The 23,775-nt window shown below is 37.4% G+C and overlaps 1 protein-coding gene and 1 long non-coding RNA gene across 2 annotated transcripts in view; both read right to left on the reverse strand.

Annotated features, from left to right (window-relative positions):
* The window catches only part of LOC111820453 (DNA repair-scaffolding protein-like), a 691,204-nt gene that overhangs the window by 458,800 nt on the left and 208,629 nt on the right, over nt 1-23,775 (reverse strand). The gene's annotated exons all lie outside the window — the stretch shown is intronic.
* LOC111820442 (uncharacterized) lies at nt 16,582-19,879 on the reverse strand. The gene is made up of 2 exons (XR_002823983.1): nt 18,356-19,879; nt 16,582-17,261 (listed from the first exon to the last, which is right to left on the reverse strand). It is a non-coding gene; the product is annotated as an uncharacterized LOC111820442 (long non-coding RNA).

The following is a 23,775-nucleotide window of genomic DNA, read 5'->3' on the forward strand; positions in this document are numbered from 1 at the left end:
GAGTCAGACAAAGGTCTAAGCTCCATAATCTACAAGAAAATCCAACACCTCTACAACAAAAAGACAAATAATCCTATTAAAAAACGGGCAAAGGGCATGAACAGATATTTCACCAAAGAAAACATTCAAGCGGCCAACAGACACATGAAGAAATGTTCACGTTCACTAGCTATTAGAGAAATGCAAATTAAAACCACAATGAGATTACCATCTCACCTCAGCATTACTGGCATGAATCAAAAACACTGGAAATAACAAATGTTGGAGAGGCTGCAGGGAGATGGGAACTCTTATGCACTGTTGGTGGGAATGCAAAATGATACAACCATTTTGGAAAATTATATGGCGTTTCCTTAGAAAGCTAAAAATAGAAATACCATATGATTCAGCAATCCCACTACTAGGAATATATCCTAAAGAAATAAGAACGGTCCCAAGAATAGACATAGGCACAGCCATGTTCATGGCAGCACTGTTCACAATAGCAAAAAGATGGAAACAACCTAGATGCCCATCAACAGATGAATGGATAAACAAACTATGGTACATATACACAATGGAATACTAAGGAACGATAAACGATGACTCTGTGAAGCATCTCATTAACATGGATGAAACTGGAGTACATTATGATGAATGAAATAAGTCAATCACAAAAGGACAAATATTGTATGAGACCTTTACTGCAAAAACTCATGAAAAAGTTTATACACAAAACGTAACAATCTTTGTTGGTTATGAGGAATGGGAGGGGTGGGGGGGAAATACTAAATAGACAATAGATAAGTGATATCTTTAGTGAAGGGTTAGACAGTGTACAATACTGGGGAAGCCAGCAAAACTTGTAGAAGGAAAGGTCGTGAAAGCTCCATAGACACATCCAAACTCCCTGAGGGACTGAACTGCTGGGCAGAGGGCTGTGGGGACCATGGTCTCGGGGAACATCTAGCTCAATTGGCATAACACAGTTTATGAAGACAATGTTCTACATTCTATCTTGGTTAGTAGCATCTGAGGTCTTAAAAGCCTGTGAACAGCCATCTAAGATACTCCACTGATCTCACCCCTTCAGGAGCAAGGGAGAATGAAGAGAACAGGATACCACAAAAAGATCAGTCCCAAGGACTAATGGACCACAGCTACCGAGGCCTCCACTGGACTGAGTCCAGTACAGCTAGATGGTTCCTGGCTACCACCACTGACTCTTCTGACTGGGATCACAACAGAGGGTACTGGACAGAGCTGGAAAAGGATGTAGAACAAAATTCTAACACACACAAAAAACACCAGATTTACTGGCCTGACAGAGACTGGAGAAACCCCGAGAAAATGGCCCCCAGACACCCTTTTAGCTCGGTGGTGAAGTCATTTCCAAGGTTTGCCGTTCAGCCAGGGATGGGATAGCCCCATAAAACAAAACAGGACTAATAAGGCACAGCAGTCCAGGGACAAGGACTAGAAGGCAGAAGGGGATAGGAAAGCTAGCGATAGGGAACCCAAGGTTGAGTAAGGACAGTGTTTACATGTAGTGGGGTTGTTAACCATTTTCATAGGGCAACATGCGTACTGTTAAACTATTTTGTTCTGTAAACCTTCATCTAAAGTGAGAATAGCAGCACAACTGGAAGAACGTAATTGATGTCACTGAATTGTGCATGTAGAAATTTTTGAAACGGTGTATCTTTGGCTATGTATATTTTCACCAAAAAAAAAAAGGTCAAGAATGAAGAGGGTTGACATGTCATGGAGTTGTTAACCAATGTCACAGGACAATATGTGTTCTGACTGACTGTTTAATGAGAAACTAGTTGTTCTGTAATCCTTCACCTAAAGTACAATTTAAAAAATAAAAAAGGAGTCCTAGAAGACAATGGGATGGTGTAATTAAAGTGGTGAAAGAAAAACCTGCCATCCCAGAATTCGGTATCTAAAGAAGTAGAGGAACATAAAGACGTAAGATGTATAGAAAACAAATAGCAAATGGCAGAAGTAAATTCTACGTTTGTAATTGTTACATTAAATATATATGAATTAAACTCTCTAAATGCGAGGTAAATGTTGGCAAATAGATTGAAAAAAAATCATCGAACTGTATGCTCTCACGAAAAACATATTTTAGACTTCAAGAATACAAACAGGTTGAAAGTGACTTCATCGGTGCAAATGCTTAAAGGCACAACTACTATCCGAAACTTTGACTACTACTGTGTGAAAGGCTGGAGGTTGGAACCCACCCAAAAGCGCCTCAAAAGAAAATGCCTGGCGATATATTTCTGAAAGGTCACACCCTTGAAAATGCTATAGAGTGCAGTTCTACCTCACAAAAAGAAAAATACACTTTGATAGTAAAGACATGGAGAAATAAATACTACAAACAGCAATCAGATGCTCGTTAAAGTGGCATATTAACATCAGAAAAGGTAAACTTTAAGAAAAAAATCATAACTAGATTTTGAAAAGAACATTTTATCATGAAAAAGTGTTAATCCACCAAAAAATATATAAAAATTATAAATGTATATACATACCTAACAACAGAGTCTCAGAATAGAAAGCAAAAACTGATAGAAATGAAGAGAAATAAAAAAGAAAAAAGTAACAATTCAGAATTCAATAACCCAATTTCAATAATACATTCAAAAATAGGAGAGATGATCAGCAAAAAAATAAAAGAGCTAAACAACACTATAAACCAACTAGATCTAACAAACATCTAAAGTGTCCAGCCAACAACAGTAAAATACATATTCTTCTCAAGTGTATATGCAAATCTCCAGAATACACCACATATTAGGCCATAAAACAAACCTCAATAAATTTAAATGACTGAAACATTTCAATTATACTTTTCAACCAGAATGGAATGAAATCCAAATCCAACAAAAGATAGAAATTTGGGTAATATACAAACAAAACTGAACACCACACTTCCATATAACAAATGCATAAAAAAAAAGAAATTACAAGTGAAACTGGAAAATACTTTGAGATAAATTAAAATGCATATATAATGTAGAAAAAAATGTGATGCAGGTAAACGGTGTTCAAAGCGAAATGTACAGCAATAATCACATATATTTTTAAAAAAATCAATAACTTAACCTTCCGCCTTAAGATGCTGGAAAAACAAGAGCAAACTAGACTTAAAGTAAGCAGAAAGAAGAACAAAGATTAGAGCTGAAATAAAGTAGAAAAACAATAAAAAAATCAGCAAGGTTGCTTATTTAAAAAGATCAGTAAAGATGACAAATTCTTACCAAGACTAACCAGAAAAAGAGAAAAAGTGCTCAAATTGCTAAAATCAGGAATAAAAGATATCACTATACACTTCACAGAAATATAAAGGATTATAAGGAAACAGTATGAACAATTGTTATGTCAACAAATCAGATAAATTAGATGAAAAATTACAGAAAGACACCGTGATTTACAATTAACTTTACACCAACAATTTGGTTTTGTCCTTGATTCCAGAAAGATAACCTCTAAAACCCTGGGACTGCCCTAGAATGTCTTTGTTGAGGGCTCGAGATTACACCTACCTGAAGGTTATACTAATTAGTTGACACAGGTGAGGGTTGGTCATGCTATAATCAGTTGACCTCAGAGATGGGGAGTGTAATTCAATCAACCACGCCTATGTAATGAAGTCCCAAAAAAGGGTTCTGGACACAGAAGCTCCAGGGGCTTCCTGGTTGGTGATAGACATCAATGCATGTAGGAGCAATTTGTCGTTGTTGTTAGGTGTCATCCAGTCAGTTCCTACTCATAGCAACCCTATGGACAATAGAACAAAATACTGCCTGGTACTGTGCCATCCTCACCATCATTGTTACGCTTGAGCCCACTGTTGCAGCCACTGTGTCAATCCATCTCGTTGAGTGTCTTCCTCTTTTTTGCTGACCCTCTACCTTGCCAAGCATGACGTCTTTCTCCAGGGACGGGTCCCTCCTGATTAACACATCCAGAGTACATGAGACAAAGTCTTACCATCCTTGCTTCGAAGGACACACTAGCTGTACTTCTTCCGAGACAGACCTGTTCGTTCTTCTATCAATCCGTGGTATATTCAATATTCTTTGGCAATACCATAAATCAAAGGCATCAATTCTTCAGTTTTCCTTATTCATTGTCCAGCTTTTGCATGCATACGAGGCAAATGAAAATACCATGGTTTGGGTCAGACATACTTTAGTCTGCAAAGTGGTATCTTTGCTTTTCGACACATTAAAGAGGGCTTTTGCGGATTTGCTCAATGTAATATGTCATTTGATTTTTTAACTGCTGCTTCCGTGGGTGCTGACTGTGGATCCAAATAAAATGAATTCCTTGACAGCTTCAATCTTTTCTCCATTTATCATAATGTTGCTTCAATCTTTTCTCCATTTATCATGATGTTGCTTATCAGTCCACTTGTGAGGATTTTCGTTTTTTTCATGTTGAGGTGCAATCCATACTGATAGCTGTAATCTTTGATCTTCATCAGTGATTCAAGTCCTCTTGAATTTCAGCAAGCAATGTTGTGTCATCTGTATATTACAGGTTGTTAGTGAGTCTTTCTCCAATCCTGATGCTGTGTTCTTCTTCATATAGTTCAGCTTCTCCGATTATCTGCTCAGCATACAGATTGAGTAAGTATGGTGAAAGACGACAACCCTGACACACACCTTTCCTGATTTTAAACCATGCAGTATCCCCTTGATCTTACTGAATGACTGCCTCTCGGTCATGTACAGGTTCCTCATGAGCACAGTTAAGTGTTCCGGAATTCCCATTCTTTGCAATGTTATCTATAATTTGCCAAGAGCCTTTGCATAGTCAATAAACTACAGGTAAACATATTTCTGGTATTCTCTGCTTTCAGCCAAGATCCATCCAACATCAGCAATGATATCCCCCATTCAACATCCTCTTCTGAAACCAGCTTGAATTTCTGGCAGTTCCCTGTTGATGTACTGTTGCAACCACTTTTAAAAGCTCTTCAGCAAAATTTTATTTTTGTGTGATATTAATGATATTGTTCAGTATATCATTAGCCACTAAAGAGATGCAAATCAAACCATAATGAGGTATCATCTCACCCCCACTGGAATGGCAATGATCCAAAAAAAAGAGAAACGAATAGGTACTGGTGAGGTTGAAGAGAAACTGGAACCCTCATCCATCGCTGGTGGGAATGTGAAATGGTATAGCCACTGTGGAAAGCAGTCTGATGGTTCCTCAGAAAGCTGAACATAGAACTACTACATGCCCCAGCAATCTCAATCCTAGCTATAGACCTAGAAGAAGTGAAAGCAAAAAATCAAACAGAAACCTGTAAACCAATGTTCATTCCCATATTTTCTCAATTGACAAAAGGTGGAAACCGGAATGTCTATCAACGGATGAATGGATAAACAAACTGTGATACATATATACTATGGAATATTACTTGGTCATAAAGAGAAATGAAATCCGATACACTCCACAACATGAATGAACCTTTAAAACATTATGCTGAGTGAAATAAATCAGTTACAAAAGAACAAATATTGTATGATCTTACTTATATGAAATAAGCAACTATATAGAAAGCAAAGATTGCTAGTGGCTACCAGGGGTGGGAGGGAGGAGCACAGGAGGAGTTTTTGCTTAGGGGGCATTGAGTTTACGTTAATGGCGGTGAGATGATTTGGAAAACGACAGCGAGAATGGTTGCACAACCTGAAGAATGTAATCAATGTCACTAAATTATACATGTAGAAATTGTTGAGATGGTGCATGTTTTGTTATATACACTTTCAAAACAATAAAAAAAGAGCTTGCAAAAAAACAAGAGCTAAAAAAAGAATGGATAGATTTAACAGACATTTTAAAAGTAAAATAAGACATTTGGTGATCAGTTGGGTGATGCTGGGAGAGTGTAATATGGTAGATAGGATAGTGAGGTTTATTTGGGCAACTATGTGAACAGGCACCCTTTTAAAAAAGAATCACAGAAAGTTAAGTTTATTAGTTTAACAATGTACTAAAATGTATGCACCAAAACTAAAAAAAGGAATGGGCAACTACTTACATTGTTCTTCATGTAGTCGGTTGCTACTTATAACCACTGCCCTGTAACATGTCTTTGGTGAGATACATAACTTTGATAAAGTATTATTAATAATCTCATGCATTTTGCATACTTAGTAATCACTTGTATATTACATAATTAATGTACTTTTATGTAACACAAATATAATAATCCTATTGATCTCAGTATATTATTTACACCACCCTCATTAGGTATCTTTAAGGAAAATCAATAGCATATGGAGTGCTAACCACTAAAAGCCATGACTTCAAAACAATGGATTACATAACTCATACAGATTAGGTACTATACCTTATGAATCCTGTAATTCAGACTAAATGCTCTGACATCAGAGGACTTTCCAAATGAAAGTGTACGCATGCTTTTCTGAAGAGAGCTTCAAAAACTAGGAAGCTAATAATTTCAAATTTAGAAGGTGGTATTGACTACTACAGAGGAGCCCTGGTGGCACAGTGGTTAAACCGCAAAGCTGCTAAACAAAAGGTAAGTGGTTAAAACCGACCAGCTGCTCCAAGGGAGAAAGATGTGGCAGTTTGCTTCTGTAAAGATTTCAGCCTTGGAGACCCTATGGGGCAGTTCTACTCTGTCTTACAGGGTCACTATGGGTCAGAATCAACTAGATGGCAATGTGTTTGTTTTGGTTTTGTTTGGTTTGGTTTGGTGGGGGAGGAGGGATTATTGACTACTAATCTAAATGTCAATAGTTCCAACGCACCCAGTGGCACTGAAGATTTGCTTCTGTAAAGAATACAGCAAAAAAAAAAATCCTGTGGAGCAATTCTAATCTGTAACACGAGGTTGACATAAGTCGAATTCACTTGGCGACAACAGGTATTAGTGTTAACGGGCCTTCCACACCTCACAAGTGACTATCCCTACTCCCTTTGCCCTGCCCTTGCACTCAGGCCCTCCGACTTGATGTCAGCTCCTGCTCACTCTCCCAGTGATTATAGCTTCTTCATCTCTCTCTGGATGGAGATGGTTTTAAACTGTATTCCTACCAGCAGAGACCCTTCAAATTAAGTACTTCGATCTCTTCCTTTAAACTGCCACAACAGGCAGCTCTTTCCAGCCCTGTTAGGGGGCAAGGTCCTAAAATTTTTATATGTTTAGGAAAAGAAAATCCATAATGTGGCTGTCCTTAGGATAAACAGCCAAGGTAATCATTATTAAGTTATAACTGGTAAACCTGACATCAGTTATTAAATGTATATTTCAATGCTGACCATTAGAAAAGGGTACATTTATTCAATCAAACACAAAGCAGAAAGTTACACTTTCCATTACCGTCTAAAAGAAATCATGAGAATGCAGGTTTGATTCTTTTGTGAAAAGATACAGAGATGGTCAAGAGAAACGTCTGTAAAGCTGACCATCGTCTTAACTATCAATGTCAGTCCTACTGGAAGCTTTCTTTCTTGTCCTTGAATAACCTCTGAAATAGAGCTGAAGGCCAGGAAAAGTTCAATAACCTAGATGTTTCAGTTTCATTTTGGGAAAACCAGAAAGAGGAGGCAGGTTCCTACACCAAGATGTCAAGGATCCAAGCCTGGCAGAGTCCTCCATTCTTAAGGAAAGAAAACAAGATTCAGATGCCTCTGTTTCAGCTGCTGTAGCTACAGGTGCTTGGGAAGGAAAAACGGACAAATTCTCTGCAATACCACAGATGTTTCTATGGCTTTGGAACCCAAAAAGTTGCATGGATAAGCAGCCTGTTTTAGATAAATCCTTTCCAAACTATTTATAATCCGAAAAACACTTTCATTACAAGTGATTTTTTAAAAATTGATGCCATTAACAGACACATGAAGAAATGGTCACGATCATTAGCCACTAGAGAAATGCAGATCAAAACTACAATGAGATATCATCTCACCCCAACAAGGCTAGCCTTAATCCAAAAAACACAAAATAATAAATGCTGGAGAGGCGTGGAGAGACTGCAACACTTATACACTGTTGGTGGGAATGTAAAATGCTACAACCACTTTGGAAATCGATTTAGCACTTCCTTAAAAAGCTAGAAGTAGAAGTACCATACGATCCAGGTATCCCGCTCCTTGGACTATGTCCTAGAGAAACAAGAGCCGTCACACGAATAGATATATGTGCACCCACGTTCATTGTAGCACTGTTCACAATAGCAAACAGATGGCAGCAACCTAGGTGCCCATCCACAGACGAATGGATAACTTATGCTACAGCCACACAATGGAATATTAAGCAACGATAAAGAACAACGATGAAGCTATGAAACATCGTATAACATGGTGGAAGCTGGAACTTACTATTCTGAGTGAATTTAGTCAGTCACAGACAAATACTGTATAAGACCACTATTATAAGAACTCAAGAAAAGGTTTAAACATAGAAGAAAATATTCTTCAATGGTTATGGGGGTGGGGAGGGAGAGTGAGGGTTATTCACTAACTAGAGAGTAGATAAGAATCATCTTAGATGAAGGGAAAGACAGCACACACTATAGGAGAAGCCAGCACAACTGGACTAAACCAAAGCTATGAAGTTTCCCCAATACAATCAAATACTTTGAGAGATAGAGTAGCAGGAATGGGGATTTGGGGACCATGCTTTCAGGGGACATCTAGGTCAACTGGCATAACTAAGCTTATTAAGAAAATGTTCTGCATCCTACTTCGGTGAGTGGCGTCTGGGATCTTAAAAGCTTGCAAGTGGCCATCTAAGATGCATCAATTGCTCTCAACCACTTGGAGTAAAGCAGAACAAGGAACACCAAAGACACAAGGAAAGTATTGGCCCAAGAGACAGAATGGGCCACATAAACCAGAGAATTCATCAGCCTGAGACCAGAAGAACTACATGGTGCCTAGCTACCACCAATTAACGTCCTGACAGGGAACACAATAGAGGGTCCCTGGTGGAGCAGTAGAAGTATGGGATGCAGAACTCAAATTCTAGGAAGAAGACCAAAGTTTAATGGTCTGACTGAGACTGCAGGTGCCCTGGAAAGCACAGCCCCTGGACTCTCTATCACCCCAGAACTAAAACAATTTCCAAGGCCAACTCTTCAGACAGGGACTGGACTGGACTGTGGGACATAAAGTGATACTCGTGAAGAATGTGCCTCTTAGTCAAGTAGATACAAGAGACCAAAGGGGAAGTTTCTGTCCAGAGGTTAGACGGGAAGGCAGAGAGAGTTAGGAGCTGGTTGAATGTTCGTGGGGAATCAGGGGCGGAGGGGAGGCGTGTCCTGTCGCAGAATGGGGTGAGCACTTGGGGTCTCACAACAATGTATGTAAAAAAAAAAAAATTTGTATGTGAGACTAAGTTGAAATGTAAACTTCATTTAATTACAACAATAAAAAATAATAATAATAAAAATTGCTGCCATTTTGAAAAAGGCAAAATAAAATATGACCAAACCACTAAAATAAATCCATGAGAAAGAAATTTTATTCTTCAAATTTCCTTTGTGGGCTGTTGGCTTCATGTTGTTGTTGTTGTTGTTGTTAATCCAGTCAATTCCAACTCATACTGACCCTAAATTCCCCCATAGGGCTTCCTAGGCTGTAATTTTTACGGGAGCAGATCACCAGGTCTATTCTTCCACAGAGTAACTGGTGGGTTCGAACCGCTGACCTTTTGGTTGGCAGCCGAGCGCTCAACCATTGTGCTACCAAGGCTCTTTGTTGGCTTCACACTTTATAAGAACTTTTACAATTATTTATACTACTATTTTTTTCTTCTTGCCCCAGAAACACAGATTCAGGGTAAAAAGAATTTCTTACGTTGCTTTAATTTGAATACAGCACCTCTAAGCAAATATTCCCCAAATCAGCATCTAACCCGATCATCTCTCCCAAACTCCAAGCTACATCATCAACTACTGGACATTCCAAGTCCAATTACTAGCATCTAAAGGAGTCCTGGTGGCACAACAGTTAAGTGCTCAATTACTAACCGAAAGGTTCACGGTTTGAACCCACCCAGCGGCTCTGTGAGAGAAGGACCTGGCAATCTGCACCTGTAAACATTACAGCCCAGAAAACCATATGGGGCAGCTCTACTCTGTCACAGGGGGTCACCATAAGTCAGAATTGACTCGACAGCACACAGCAACAACTATCATCTAAGACTCTAAAAACTCATTTTCTTTCCAAAAAAAAATCAGTTCTCCATCTTAATTTTCTGAATTCCTCTTTATAGTACTACTATTTCTCAGATATTCTAAGTCAAAACAGTATAATCAACTTAGACTTCTCCCTTTTCCTATTCCAAACAATTCGCTAACTACCCATAAAAGCCCTTTCAAAGGAAGTTTTTCATTTGTAAATAGGTTCATCTATCATTAATTTCAGGACCATTTTACAATTAGCCAAAGGATCCACACAATTTGAAAGAGGATTGACTGATATAGATGTTAACTGCTCTAATTCGTAATTAAAGACTTCAAAAGAGAAAAAGATGAAACTTTTGTTTTTGATGTTTAAAACAAAAACAGTACATAGATGATATCCAACTTCATAACACAGATGACCAAATTTCCCAGTTTGTCTTCAATACGGCAGAAGAGTTAAGGAATCTGTTTAAATTTGGAGACATACGGCATATTTCTATATAAAGAACTAATGGAGAATGACAACAGGTGTGTCAAAAAAACTGGAGTTAAAAGAAAGGACATTCAGCAAAATGCCTAACATCGCACCAAGCTTAGAATCAGACAAAGATGTGTTCAAATGCTAACTTTCCACATTCTGTCCTGTGATTTCAGACAAGATACTAAGTATAAAATAAAACAAAAATATGAATATTTTAGAATTGTAAGAATTAAAACAGATGTCTATAAAGAGCTTAATTCACATAATGAAATATTCAGTAACCAAGAAACCCAAACCAGTTCCCACTGAGTCAATTCCAACTCACGGTGTTCTCACAAGTTTCAGAGTAGAACTATGCTCCATAGGATTTCCAATGGCTATAACCTTAGAAGATTGTCAGGCCTTTCTTCTGCAGGGTTGCTGGGTGAATTTCAACCGCCAACCTTTCAGCTAGCAATCAAATGCAAACTGTATGCACCACTCAGGGACCTATAACAGTCAATAAATTATAATGTATTTTTACATTATGATCTATGGAAGAAGGTACCTCAGGACAAATGTATATATTTCTGCTAATGACACCAGAGTACACAGCCGGATTACAATTCTTTGGCATTATAAAGGTTACAATATTAGCAAAGGCCAATACTAAAATTCAAGAAAAATTAGACAAACAATATATTTTTTCTTATAAATTATGTAACCAAAATATTCCAGTGAAAGTGGAACCAAGATTATTATCATTAGAGACCAGAAACCCAGCATCAGATACTGCAGGCTGGTGTCCATGGGTTCTGTAATCACTCAGACTTTAAAGGAGCTCTGCAAAGGTAAAAGGTAAATTAGACTTCCAAATTCATTTTCAGCATACTTAGGAAACTTGACATTACTTGAATGTCTGTATGTCTTGAACGTTTTCTATGTGCTAAGTGTCTTCTGGGCCATGATTCACTAATTTCACAGTAACTCTGTGAGTAATACATTATTAGAGCCATTTTACAGACAACTCAGTTGAGTCTAAGAAAATGTAAGTACTCTGCCCAAGGTCAACAAGTGGGAGAGAGGTAGAACAGAGATTTGAACACACAACATCGACACCCAGGGTCTAAGAAGCACACAGAGTCTCCTAAAACAGTAAAAGCTGGAGCATTAGACATCTCATGTCTAGGGGATATATTGTCAGAAAATAATCCGATAACAACTGCGCTGTCTGACTACAACTGGAAATAAACCCAGATCATGGCAAAGAGAGACACTGTACACCCACAATGGCAATTTCAGACTCTCTAAGACCAAAGAGTTCCACGACGATGACCTATATAAACAAGGAAACACATTTAGTTATATGTTCCTCAGAAAATTTTTTAAAATGTATTTTCCAACACTTAGTTATGCAAATTTATAACAAATATGTAAAGTAAAAAATAATACATGCACCAGCTAGACTGTTAATATTTGGTTATGATTACTTTATCACATCTTAATCCATCTTACTTTTGATGCATTTCAAAGTTGCAGACATCCGCTTCACCTATTATTATTTCAGCATGGACAGCAATAACAAGAATTCAATACATATTTACATGTATTTATCTTTAAAGTTAAATTTTACATACAATAAAAGACAAATCCTAAGCATACCATTTTGAAGTTTTAACAAATGCATACCCCCATTTAACTCAAACCCCTATCAAGACACAAAACATTCCTATCAGCCCCAGCAAGCTCCCCCAAGACTCTTCCATCAATCCTCACCCTACTATCGGAGTTAACCACTGCTTTTTCTCACTACAGATTAATTTTGCCTATTCTAGAACTTGATGCAAATGTAATACAGAATGTACTCTTTTGTGTAAGGCTTCTTTCACCATAATATTTTTGAGACTCATAATGTTGATGTATCAAGATATTGTTTCTTTTTCTTGCTCAGCTGTATTCCATTTAGGACTATACCAAAAAAAAAAAAAAAAAAAAAACCCAGTGCCGTCAAGTCGATTCCAACTCATAGCAACTATACCAATTTGTTTATCCATTTTCCTGTTGTTGGACACATGATTTGTTTCCAGTATTTGCCTGTTATAAAACACTCTTGTACAAATCTTTGTAAACACATGTTTTCATTTTCTCTTGGGTAACTAGGAGAAGAACTGCTAAGTCATGGAATAGATGTATAATTAGTTTTATGAGTTCCCATTGCTCCACCATTGGTATTGTTACTCTTTCATCTTGAATAATGTATTGGGTGTGCAGTGGTATTTCATTCTAGTTTTAATTTGCATTTGCTAATAACCGACGATGCTGACAACTTTTTCATGTGCTTATTGACCATTCATATAGTATCATTTATCAAGTGTCTGTTCAAATCTCTTACCAATAAGTTGGGTTGTCTTTTTTTACGATTTTTTAAATATTTCATTGTGTTTTAGGTAAAAGTTTACACAGCAAATTAGGTTAGCATTTAACAATTTTTATACAAATTGTTTTATGACATTGGTTACCATTTTTTGTTGTTCTTTTGTTGGTGGTGGTGTTGAGAATATACACAGCGAAACATACACCAATTCAACATTTTTTATTTGTAAAATTTAATAATATTGATCACAGTCTTCAAGTTGTAAAACCATTCTCACCCTGCTTTTCTTACGGCCCCCCTAAGGCTCCTATCTAATCTTTTGAGTTGCTGTTGTCAATTTGATTCCATATAGATAATTCTTAAAATAGCATAATGCATAAGGCAGATCTTTTTTTACTAGTTAAGCTAAACTGTTGCTCAGTTTTAAGATGACCTCAGAGGACATTTTTGGTTTAAGGTTTACAGATTATCTCAGGGCAATTGTTTCAGAGGTTCAGCCACACTCCATGGCTCCAGAAAGTCTAGAGTCCATAAGAATTTTAAATTTTGTTCTGCATTTTCCCCATTTTGATCAAAAAGTTCAGTAATGGTAGCCTGGTACCATCCAGTTCCTCCAGTCTGATGGCAAAGGAGGTAGTTTTTCATAGAAGCAATTAACCACAAATTCCATATCCTCCTCCTATTTCTGACTCTCTTTCTTCCTCTGTTGCTCCCGGCGAATAAAGACTAATTGCTGTGCCTTGGACTGGCTGCCTCCAAGCTTTTAAGACCACAGGCACTACACAGTGAACTAGGAGGTAGAACTAAAGCACTAAACATGTTATTAGGCCAATTAACTGGGATTTCCCGTGAAATCATGACCCTAAACCTCCAAACAAGGAATCAAATTCCATGAGGTGTTTGGCTGTACATAAGCAGCCTCAGAGTTACTTACTCATTCATCGTTGCTGTAAATATATCTATCACACAACTTTTGCCAATTCAACTTTTTAGAGGTGTACAACTTATTGGCAACAATTACAATAATCGGCTGTGCAACCCTACCCTTAATCAACACAATTTTTCTATCACCGCTAACCCCCCTGTTCCCTCTTCCTCTCACCCCCAGTAACCATTAATAAATTTTGGTCTCTGAACATTTGCTGTTTCTTGTCTTTTTATATAAGTGAGGTCATACAATTTCTGTCCTTTTGTGATTGACTTATTTCACTCAGCATAATGTCTTCAAGCTCCAACCATACTGTAGCATGTATCAAGACTTCATTTCTCCTACTGTCTGAGTAATATTCCATTGTATGTACGTACCACATTTTGTATATCCAATCATCTGATGACGGACATTTAGGTAGTTTCCACTTTTGGCTACTGTGAATAGTGTTGCAATGCACATTGGTATGACATCGGTTATAATTTTTGCAATGTTCAGCATTCTCATTACTTCCATTCTGTTTGTTTTGTTTCCATTTATCTAGCTTCCCTACCCCTCCTTGCTTTCTCATCTTTGCTTCTAGAAAAGGCTGACCGTTTGGTCTTATACAGTTGATTGCTGACTGGGCAATCTTTTTATGGTTCAGTGAAGGGGTTCTTTATCGTAGATAGAAGTCCTTTACAGACATATTCTTGCAAATATTTTCCTTGTCTCTTAATGGTGCTTTTTGATGAGCACAATTTCTTTATTTTAATGAAGTTTAACTTATCAGTTTTGTATTTTAATGGTTACTGCTTTCTGTATCCTGTCAAAGAAACTTTCGCCTACCACCAAGTCATGATGATATGGTCCACTTTTTTTTCTTCTAGATGCTTTATAATTTTAGCTTTTACAATTGATCTATGATCCGGCTAGATTTAACTTTTGTGTACAGTGTGAGGTGAGGGTAAAGGTAAATTTTTATCTATACGGATATCCAGTTGTTCCAGGACTATTTGTTGAAAAGCTTTTCTGTCTGCCACTGGATTGCTTTCTTTTTCAAAAACATAATAGTCTTTTAAGTGTGGGTTAATTTCTGGGCTATCTTGTGATTCATCGACCTATCTGTACATCCTTATGCTTGATTACCACAGCATTAGAGTAAATCATGAAATCAGGCAGTATAAGTCATTCAGTTTATAATTCTTCAAGATTGCTTTGTATAATCTAAGTCCTTTGTATTTCCACATGAATTTTAAAATTAGCTTGTCAAAGTCTATCAAAAAACAAAATCCTAATAAGATAATGATTTGGACTGCACCGAATTTATAGATCAACTGGGGAGAATTATATTATTTAATTTCAAACTATTTGGATTTTTCCTGGATATCTTATTGTCACTGATTTCTAATCTAATTATATTGTGGTTAAAGAATACAGTCTTTAAGATTTCAATCTTTTGAAATATAGTGAGACATATTATGGCCTAATATATGATCTACCTTGATATACATAGTTTATGTACTTGAATAAAGCATGCATTTTATTGTAGTCTAGTTGGACATGATATACTACAAATGTCAGTTAGGTAAATGTGGTTGATAGTGTTTTTACATCCTACTGTACTAAATGAATTTCTTTTTCCTTGGTCGAGATTTTCTGTAACTTACAGAGTAGCATTATATTTTCCATCTATGATTGTAGACCTCTTATTAGGTACATACACATTTATGACTGATATGACTTCCTGGAGATCTGAGCTTTTTATCACTATGAAATGTCCTTCTTTATCTCCAAAAATACTGTCTTGAAGTCAACTTTATCTAATATTAATATAACCATTCCAGCTTTATTATGCTTGCTGTCACGGATTGAACTGTGTCCCCCCCCAAAATATGTGCCAACTTGGTTAGGCCATGATTCTCAGTGTTTATATGTGATCAGCCCCATGATGGGATCTGCTGTGAGTAGACAATCAGTTGAAAGGGAGTGTTCCCTGGGGTGTGGCCTGTACCACCTTTTATCTCTCAAGAGATAAAAGGAAAGAGAAGCAAGCAGAGTGTGACAGACCTCACACCACTCGGAAAGCAGCACTGGCAGCAGAGCACATCCTTTGGACCGGAGGTTCCTGTGCCAAGAAGCTCCTAGCCCAGCGCAAGACTGATGACAAGGACTTTCCTCTAGAGTCAACAGAGGAAGCCTTCCCCCTGGAGGTGATGCCCTGAATTTGGACTTCTAGCCTACTAGACTATGAGACAATAAACTTCTGTTTGTCAAAACCATCCACTTGTGGTATTTCTGTTACAGAGCACTAGATGACTAAGACACATGCTGTATCTTTTTCCATGCATTTACTGTCAATCTATCTGTGTCATTCTATCTGTGTCATGACATTTAAAATGAATGTCTTGTAGAAAGCATATCAAGAGGTCTTGCTTTTTATCCAATCTGTCAGTCTCTATGCTTTAAATAGAATATTTAATCTATTTACATTTAATGTAATTATTGACAGGCTTGGTCTAGGTCTACAATTCCACTGTTTGTTCTCTTTTTATCCCATTTGTTTATACTCCTCTGTTCCTCCCTTTATATGATGTTTTGGATTCACTGAATATATTTTAGAATTCCATTTTGATTTCTCTCAATTTTTAGTTAAACTCCTTTGCTATTTTTTTTTTAAGTGTTTGCATTAGGAATTACAATATACATCTTTAACTTTTCACAGTGGACTTACAGTTAATATTCTACCACTTCACATAAGAACCTAGTAAAAGTAAACAGTTCCATCTACCTATTCCCATCCTTTATACAAGTATCGTATTATACCTACATATGCAATAAATGTTATATTATAATGTTATAATTTTTACTTTGTCATTTTTTTTAATTAGGGGAGAGACTTATATTTAGCAGTTGTAAATTTATCTGTGTATTTACCAATGCAGGGCTCTTCATTCCATCCTGAAGATCTGAATTTCCATCTGGTATCATGTCCGTTCAGCATAAAAATTACCTTTAGCATTTCTTGTAATCTGCAACGGCATTTTTTATTTATCTGAAAATGTCTTTACTTTGGCTTGATACTTGAAGGATATTTTCACTGGTTATCAAATTCTGGGTTGACTTTTGTTTTTCCAGCACTTTAAAGATGTTGTTCTATTGCCTGCTGGCCTGTATTGTCTCTGATAACTCACCAGCAATAATTTGTTATCATTTCTCTGGGTGCTTTCAAGATTTTTTCTTCGTCTTTGGTTTTTAGCAGCTTGACTATGGTGTCCCTAAGTTTGATTCTTCCTGTATTTATATGGCTTGGAATTCAGTGAGTTTCTTGAATCTGTAAATTTATGTCTGAAACAAATTTGAGAAAATTTTCAGCCATTATTTTTCCATAAATTGCCCTATTTCCCTCTGCTCTCCTTCTAGAACTCTAATTATACATATGGTAGACATCATTGAGGTTAACTTTATTTTTTATAATTTTTTTCAGTTTTTCAGATTGAGTGTTTCTACTGATCTATCAATTTCACTGACTCTTCTGTCATTTCTCAAGCGTTTGTAAGCTCATCCAATCTTTTTTTTTTTGTTTCATGTATTGTACTTTTCAATTATAAATTCTTCATTTGGTTCTTTTTTTTAGTTTCTATTTTTCTACTGAGGTTTCCTGTTTGCACATTCGTTATACGCAAGTTTCTTCTTTACTTCCTTGAGCAGAGTTACAACACGTGGTTTAAAATCCTTGTCTCCTAATTCTTACATATAAATCATATCAAGGTCATCTCAGTTAACTGCTTTTTCATTTAAGTATGGGTCCATTTTCCAGTATATCTGTATATCTAATAAATTTGGACTGTATCATAAACACTGTGAAAGATATATTTTAGACACTCTGTATTCTGTTATGTTCCTCTGAAGAGTACTTACTACGTTGTTTAGAAGGCAGTTAACTTGGCAGGACTCACTCTCCAAAATCTTTCTATCCTGTAGTGGGCAGCAACTAAAATCTGTTTAGTTCTTTTAGCCTGGCAGATTTACATGCAGAATTTGGACACCTCCTCTGTGCCATTCTATTTTCTAAGATTTCCTCTCTAACTTTCCAGCCACTGCACTCACCTAAATCTCTGTCCTGCAATTTCTATACAAGTTTTGGCCACCTTGCACAAGATTGACTGGGATCTTCCCTCAGGTAAAAAGCCATGAGGAATTCACCTTATGCCATTCTCTTCTTCAAATATCAATACCTCCAGCTTCTACCTGACTTTGATCCTTCGACTTTGCCTTCACATAGGTGTTTTTGATAATTTGTACAAAACCTGTCATTTATATTTGCAGGAAAGTTGGTCTGGCATAGGCTACTCCATCATTACTGAAAGTGGAACTCCTAAGGATTATTTTTAAAATTCGCAAACTACAGGACTACAAAAGTCACAACTGTAGTGACTTACTTTTAACATTGTATGGTTGAAACAATATATCCTACAGCAGTCCTTTGTATCCTCTAGTCTTCATATCTGAAAACAGAAGTATTTGGGAAATTAAAGGAAAGGGAAGAAAGAGTGCAGTGAGAGGAAACCAGGAAACAGGGAGGCAGTGAATAGGGAAGAAGAGTTATGATAAGAAAAAGGACAAATGGACAAAGTTTCTGTCATAGTACGTCATAAACTAATGTTTGGCCAAGTAAGAAAGGAGATGATGGAAAGACAAGGATAGGATTTATGACACACATGCTACAAATGATATTGTTACACAGTTACACACATTCATAAAGAGAACAAAAGCCAAATAATGTTCTAATATCATGAACTGATAAATCATATAGCATATGAACTATAAAATAACAAAAAATACATAATCCTCAATACAACCTTCAACATTCCAGACTTTTTACCATGAGAACACATTTAAATACGAGTTTTTCTTCAGTGCAGTATTTCCATAATGAAATCTTTGAAATACAATCATATAAAAAACTAAAATTCCAGATTCCACTTTCCAACCACCAAATTTTGTCAGTCTTTATGTAAAAATAATTATACATGAAAGAGGGCTTCTAAGACGTGTGTGCTTTTCATGGTCAGAATTAAATTCCTTCATCTCTCTATATAAGATGAATATAATGAACAATTCGTAGACATGAACCATTAATACATATTTAATCACCTCATTCTATTCTCATTTACCATTAGAACTGATTAAAAGTGAAATTAAATTGTCAAAAATTTATGACTATAAATAAAAACAAATTAATAAAAATAAGCAGAATCACAAATATGCTCATTAAATTTACAAGTACTTAAATTTGCTAAGTCACATTCTATCCTCCCATTTAAGAATACAAAGATAACTTATTCTTATATTGTTAAAACTTTTACATAATTACATCTTCTGTGAGTTATTAAACCTTTTCTTCAACCTCTACTGCTAAAAGTACAAACATCTGTTTTATAACAATAAATCCACATTTCAAATTGGAAAACCACATTTGCTTTCTCTTTAACACTGCAAGAACTACTCTCAGAATATTTATCTATGCCAGCAGGCTTCTGTTGCTCAACTTCTTACAAAAAAAGCCTGAACCTCACTTGCTTTATCTGATATTTATTATGTCTATTACCCTGTATTTGCATAGGTCTTACTTCATAAAGTAAATGAGAACTACATAACAAGGATCACATAAATCCAATTAGCTTCACTTCCAGACCATGTATTTTATAAAGAGAGTTCACCGATATATCTCTCTACTGCCCTCTCTAGTGAAGGCTTTTAAAAGTCATTGCTAAAATAAACTGAAAATCCAGACAGCAGTACTAAAGTCCTGTCTACTGACCATTATGTGAAGTCACACCAATAATAAAATACAGACTGCCGGGAAACATGGTGCTCTAGGCAGAAGCACCACGCCGTCCCTCCATAGCAAAGATCTGAAAGACTAAGCCAAAGAGAGAAAATAGCAATCCTGAATCCCTAAGCATCAAATGAAGAGATAAAGAATTCAGCCAAGCAACAAATGGAATAAGAAACTGATAGAGTACAGACAGCGAGGAGAGATATATGCAGAGGTCCCCTATCAGATAACACAGCAAGGATCTGCCATCTTGGACTCCTATCAGAGACAAGTGAACAGGGGGTACAAGAAAGCAGATTCATGGAGCTTCCAACAGGAGACAGAACTACAGGTAACAGGTGATATATGCTTTCCCACCCCTACCCTTCTTGACCCCCACTCGGCCTCCTCCGCTTCCCTTGGTCAGTCTCTTAGCCAGGAAGCACTGGCCACTTGGATTCCACCCGATCGTACTGGCTGACTCCTTAAGCACCATTTGTTGGCTGCTGGTCTTGCTTTTTTCTGCTTCTTTTGATTTTTTCCTTACTTCTCATCATCTCCTCCTTTCTCTCAAATACCTGAAAGGTTGTGAAACTCTGCTTGAACGTGAAACTGCTTCCCAGTCCGTGCTGCCTGCCACGCTGGTGGGATCCCAGGGCTTTTTTTGTTCGTTCTGAATTGTTTTTTTGTTTTTCTTTTTCTTTTCTCGAATTGGGAGCTCATGCTGGCCGGGCAGTACTGCATGGCTTGGGACCTACGCACACAGTTTCCACAGATGCACAGAAGGATCCCTGAGGACATTTTTTTTTCCATGGTTTTTTTTGTTGTTGTTTTTTGAGAGATTTTTCTTGTTCTTATTATATTAATTTGTTTTGTTTTCTTTTCCCTCTTTTTCCCTTTTAGTCTTTCTTCATTACTCAGTTTCTCATCTTTCTATACCTTCTTTCTCTTCCTTTCCCCTGAATACCTGGCACTGAGTGACACCTCTAGGCCTTCTAGCCAGGCGGTACTTCAGCGCCTGGGAGTAACTTCCCCAGACCTTGCAGCCGCACTGGTGGGATCCCTGGGAGCTTTTCTTTTCTTTTTTCCTTCTAATTTTTATTTATTCTTTTTTTTTTTCTCCTTTTTATTTTTCTCCATTTCATAGTCTCTCATCTCTCCACTCCAGTGGCAAGCTCCCCTAGCACTCTTTGTTGTCTGTTTGTATGTTTTTGGCTCTTGATTCTCTCTCCTCTCTCCCATACCCATCTTAGCTCCACACATCACAATCTCACCTCTCCATCCTACCTACCTGCACTGTGTGCTTAACATCACACCACCAAGCACCACAGGCACAGCCTACCGGAACCTGCCCTGCACAGATTACTGGCCCATCCTGGTGGCTGCAGTAAGTCCCACAAACAACCCATCCCAACAACTCCTCTTCAGCTGGACCTGCCCTGCTGTACCATATCTGAGCAACTGACCCTGCCAATTGGAGAAGGAGGCAAAAAGTATCATGCCCACAGACAAACAAACAACACACAGCCCACCTGTACAGACATAGCCAAATAAAACAAAAAAAAAAAATGAAACAAACAAATCTACAATCAATAAATGAGAAAAATAACTACTGAATGTCCTGAAAACAGCAGACAATATCAAAACATTTACAAAAACAGGTCAAAATGGTTCCAGTAGGCATCCAAAATAAAACACCAGATGACTTTCCGGTAGAAGAAAAGGCACTAGAACTACCTGAGAGGGAATTCAAATCTCTAATATTCAGAATTATCCAAGAATTGAAGCAAAAAGCAGAAAAAAATGAGGAAAAAATAGACAAATCCATGGAAAAGGCAGGCAAATTCATGGAAAATACAGACAAAAAAATGAAGAATTCAGGAAAATAATGCGGGAACAAAATGCCAAAATAAATTCACAACTAGAAATCATACAAAAACAATTAGAAATCCACAAGATAAACAACAAGATTTCAGAAAGGGACCGTGTCATAGAAGCGCCGAAGAGCAGATTTGAAACGGTGGAAGACAGGATCAGCGAAACTGAAAACAAACACTTGGATACAACTCTGAGAAAAACTCAGAAAAAAGAAGGAAGAAAAATGAAGAGACCCTGGGAATTATGTGGGATACAATCAAAAGTAAAGCTTTGCAAGTGATTAGAGTTCCAGAACAGGGGGAGAAAACAGAAAACAGAGAGGATCATTGAAGAACTGCTGACAGAAAACGTCTCCAATTACCATGAAAGATGAAAAGCTGGCCATCCAAGAAGCTCAATGAATCCCATATAGGACAGACCCCAAAAGAAAATCACCAAGGCATATCATAAGCACACTCGCCAAAACCAAAGACAAAGAATCCTGAGAGCAGCTTGAGAAAAATAAGATGTCATATACAGAGGAGAAACAATAGGACCAAGCTCACATTATTCGGCAGAAACAATGCAGGCAAGAAGGCAATGGGATGACATACATAAAACTTTGAAAAAAAAAAAAACTGCCAGCCAAGAATAATATATCCTGCAAAAATCTCGTTCAAACATGATGGTGAAATTAGGACATTTCCAGATAAACAGAAATTAAGGGAATATGTAAAATCCAAACCAAACTTACAAGAATTATTAAAGGGAGTCCTGCGATCTGAGAACAAACAACTTAAGCTCATAGGCTGAATCTAGGATGCAGGATTGTACCAGCCAGACACCAATCTAGGAAACGAACTCTCAAAGGCTATCCAAAACCAAAAGAAATACAACAGGGAATCAGAGATGTTAATCTGTAAATGGCAAAAACATCATAACAATAAAAGAGGGACTATACGGTGTAGGTATAGAACCTTCTAATGGAGAGGAAGGCAAAGCGATACCAAGTAATAATAATAGACTGCTTCAAACTTAGAAAGATAAGGGTAAATTTCATGGTAACCACAAAGAAAATTAACAAACTTACTCATAAAAATGAAGAGGAAAAACATAAAGTCTCAGTAAAATCAAAACCTACAAAAACAAAAGAAATGAAAATAAATCCACAAACAGAAGGAATTCAGCAATCACAAAAGAGAAGTATTGTAAGAGACCTCTATTGTAAAAACTCATGAAAAAGTTTACACACAAGAAGTAACAATCTTTGTTGGTTACCAGAGATGGGGGCGGGGGTAGTACAAAATAGACAATAGGTAAGTGGTAACTTTGGTGAAGGATTAAGACAGTATACAGTACTGGGGAAGCCAGCACAACTTGCAGAAGGAAAGGTCATGGAAGCTCAACAGACACATCCAATCTCCCAGAGGGACTGAATTGCTGGATGGAGGGCTGTGGGGACCATGGTCTCGGGGAACATCTAGCTCAATTGGCATAACACAGTTTATAAAGACACTGTTCTACATTCTACCTTGATGAGTAGCGCCTGGGGTCTTAAAAGCCTGTGAGCAGCCATCTAAGATACTCCACTCGTCTCACCCCTTCGGGAGCAAAGGAGAATGAAGAAAACAGGATAAAAGGAAAAGATTAGTCCAACGGACTAACGGACCACAGCTACCAAGGCCTCCACCAGACTGAGTCCAGTACAGCTAGATGGTACCTGGCTACCACCACTCACTACTGTGACAGGGATCACAACAGAGGATTCTGGACAGAGCTGGAGAAGGATTCAGAACAAAATTCTAACTCACAAAAAAAGACCAGATTTACTGACATGACAGAGACTGGAGAAACTCTGAGAGTATGGCCCCCGAAAACCCTTTTAGCTCAGTGGTGAAGTCACTCCCGAGGGTCACCGTTCAGCCAGGGACTGGACAGCCTCATACAACAAAATGGGACTAATGTGGCACAGCAGTCCAGGGACAAGGACTAGAAAGGCAGAAGGGGACAGGAAAGCAGGTGATAGGGAACCCAAAGTTGAGTAAGGACAGCGTTGACATAGAGTGGGGTTCTTAACCATTGTCATAGGCCACTATGTGTACTGTTTAATAAAAAACTATATTGTTCTGTAAACCTTCATCTAAAGTGAGAATAGCAGCATAACTGGAAGAACGTAATCGACGT

This window comes from Trichechus manatus, unplaced genomic scaffold (genome assembly GCF_000243295.1).
Source record: "Trichechus manatus latirostris isolate Lorelei unplaced genomic scaffold, TriManLat1.0 scaffold00038, whole genome shotgun sequence".
Classification (NCBI taxonomy): domain Eukaryota; kingdom Metazoa; phylum Chordata; class Mammalia; order Sirenia; family Trichechidae; genus Trichechus; species Trichechus manatus.